Here is a 3,521-nt window from a genome sequence, read left to right on the forward strand (position 1 = left end):
AATAAATAAATAACTAAAGATACAGTTTATCTTATTGATTTAACAATAGGTTTTAGTATCTCTATATGCTAGCTAGCTAAACTTTTTATTATTTTTGTTGTTATTTGAATATTTAAATTTCTTCATAACATGAAATTTTACAAAAGTTCGCCCTGATTTCTTTCCCTGCCCATTTGGACATGTAAACGCGTATTTATATATCCATAGAGAGATGGATCCACGATGGGATCCGTTCCGTACCATGACTTAGTTTGACAAAGGAATGACATCCAAGTACTTAAGTGATTTCTTTACACCTTTTATGGAGTAGTTAATGCGGTATGCGCACAAGTCTCACATTGAGCAAAGTCATGCCGGTTGCCCCCTGCTTCCTATATAACCCCTTGAACCCTAAACCACCGATACACTCTATCCCGATTCATGGCACCCACCAAACCACAAGGCCTATACAAAACCCAAGCACTTAGCGGCGTTTAGGCTGCGTCTTTTGTCTGCCTTGTTCTTTATTTTTGTATGTTTGTAGCCTGGGAGACGATCGAATACTACTCAAAGTCCAACTCCTGTTCCATAATCGGTGCGCAGTCTCCAGTTTTGTGAATCATTGGGATCGAAGTTCATGTATGTGGATCATCTCAAGTGCAGCTACTCGATGTTTATTGTGTTTGAGACTAAGAACTATTTGGTATTTGTCCATCGCTTTAAGAACTTCATTCTCTACAATTCTCATAATGAATTTTGTTTTCCATTCCAATTTAATATAAATATCTCGGGCAAAAACAAAAAATTAAGCTATTACCAGTTATGGGTAATCTCAACTCAAATCGAGGCCCATTTTGATAACTTTGTTTGCCTGGCTGACTAACAATTTCCGTTCCATTTGTGCAACTGTTAGCCCAATTGCAGACCCCCGGGCCAGTTGTGTTGGCGCAGTGGGCGTGATATGCTTGTTACTCGCAGATTGCGGCAATTGCATCCAAAAGTGGGGCTCGCGACTGCGTTTTCAACGCTTCATCGCCAGTTATTGGGCCATGCCCCAATCCAGTTCGAGCGTTTAGTCTCCGTCTGTCGTCTGTCTGTCTGTCTGTCTAGGTGTTAAATATCGAGAGGCTCGGCCAACAGCTTCCTTCCTTTCCATATCCATATCCACATCCACATCCATATTGCCACACTCCACGGGTATCTAACATAGTACGATGTTGTGGCATCCATCTGGGAGTGTGGCATCCAGCGCAGTGGAGACATTTATCGCGCGTTGGTGTCGGCTCTATCTGGGCGATGTGTTGCGCCGTGTGTTGTTGTAGGTGCGGAAAGTGGTCCACACGAGATTAGGGTGTAGCTATCAAGTCGTCTTGCTGTTCCGCCTGCGACTCCCCGGCGAGTGGGTAGCAAATAAAAGCGCCAAAGCACTTAATGCATTTGGAGCAGATACACACTGTGGGAGAAAAACCTATAAAAACCATGTAAAAAATCAATTTTTAATTCTACCAATAGATTAGTAATAGTAATTTTTATTGCAGTCTACCATTAACATTTTAGAGTACAATTAGGCTAAATCTAGTTCCATCCCTTGGACAATTTATATAAATCCCTGTTCCATAGTATATAGTTAATATTAAAATTACCCTTCTGTCTTGAAACTTAAGTCACTAATGTTTCGTATACGAATAAATCATGATGGCAATCAGTTAATCAGTTAATAAGAGCTGGCGTATATATTGACTGTGTTTATGGATCATTTAAATTTAACAATGCTTTTAATTTACAGCTCTCCTAGTGTATTACTTATACCACTCGGTTTCGAATAGCCCGTAAATGGAGCTCCGAGTCTAAGATCGGTGGCATGGGTGCGTCTTCCTCTCATCAGCGTCATCGTCGTCGTCATCTGGGTCTCCTCGTCTTTAGCGTCTGGATCCGACTGTGTGTGGAGCTTGTTAGCAAAAAAAGGGGGTAAAAGGAAAAAAAATGAAACGCTCGCTGCTGGGTGTTGGCCAATCTTTAAAGATCAAACAATAAACTTAAAGATCTGCTGGGTTTCTCGGCACTCGCCCCTCAGCTTTTCTCGCCTTCGACATGCAAATTGTGCAGCCGAAGAAGTGTCAAACAATGTCAGTGGGAGAATGTGTCTCGCAATTGAAATTTATTTGCACTACAATTCACTGCTGACAATGCGAGGAGGCATCGGGATGTACTACCTTACTTAGCCCGCTTTCCCTCCCGCCGCTCCACCCCCTCCCCTTGCCGACGGATCCCCTCTTGGCCAAACGAAAACCCTCTGCCCAAAAATCACAGTCGGAGCTAGCGATCTCTAACCCGTCAACTCGTCAAGCTGTGAGCGTCAATCCACAACAAAGTCAACGAAGAAGACGACGACCAAGCCTGCCTTGGGGACTACACTGGGAGAAGTGGGGAGCAATGATAGGATTAGATTAAAGTATATTGGATTGGATAGGATTGAGTCCTATAACAAATTTTGGAGTCATCTTAAACGGTGTAGATTTGCTTCCTCTTATTTTCGATCATTGTCACTTAGTTAAAAGTAAATTCTTATAAGAATCACAAAGACCACGAAATAAAGCTTAAATTTATCATGGTCGCGAAACCAATGAATATAATATTTTATATAATTTTCGATTATAAAGTGGGACGATAGATTTTTAATAATTTTTCTGTGTTGGGTAATGGTAACAAAATCAGTGACTTACTTTATGTCATATGTATATCGATACCCTCTGCAGTATTTATTTAACATAATCTTATTGCTTCTTTTTTCTCTCACTGATCGATTGCAGCTCAGCCTCATTCATGAGCCCAGGGCCCAGAAGGCAGGCAGCTCAAGCGTTTTGTCGCTCGAATCGCGCACAGCTTCTGTGCTGTGATTTTGCCAATTGGCAATTGCCTCCTCCGGTGCCGTGAGCATTTGCAAAATGTCAATCTGGTGCTGTGCATCAATTCAAGTGTGAAATAAATAGAAACGAATCCAGGTCCCAAAGTCTAGCATTTTGCTATAATTTTCGCGCCATTTGCTGTCGACTTTGCCCGTCCGCCCGTCCGTCTGTCTGTCCGTCCGTTCGTCAGTCGAATGTCTGCCGCCTGAGTTTTTGCCGAACGATCGGAGGAGAAAGAGCAGCTATGCTGAAAGTATTTACAATTACGCAAAGATTGATTGAAATAGATTTCGGATTGATTGGCTGCTGGTATGCACATCGCTTGCAGTTCTTTTTGCGCAATGGTGGGAATATCGCCGTTTGTGTGAAAGAGGTTAAGGAGGTTAAGAGCCGGCTTCTTCGGCGCTGGGATAATTTCTAATTAAGCCGCTCCGTACGACGCCACGAGAAGATACATTTTATGCGACACATTCATCTAGCAGATACTGTGGCTACTTTTTATTGATTGCCATCGGGCAAAGCAGCGCCGCAGGAGTCTGAGAAATCAGCTTTCTCCGCCGATCTCGTAGATCGTGCAACGTCGCCTCGCCGCTTTTGGGACCGAAAACCAAGCCCAATCAATGAAAGAAACTCTTG

The sequence above is a fragment of the Drosophila mauritiana genome, chromosome 3L (assembly GCF_004382145.1).
Source record: "Drosophila mauritiana strain mau12 chromosome 3L, ASM438214v1, whole genome shotgun sequence".
NCBI lineage: Eukaryota > Metazoa > Arthropoda > Insecta > Diptera > Drosophilidae > Drosophila > Drosophila mauritiana.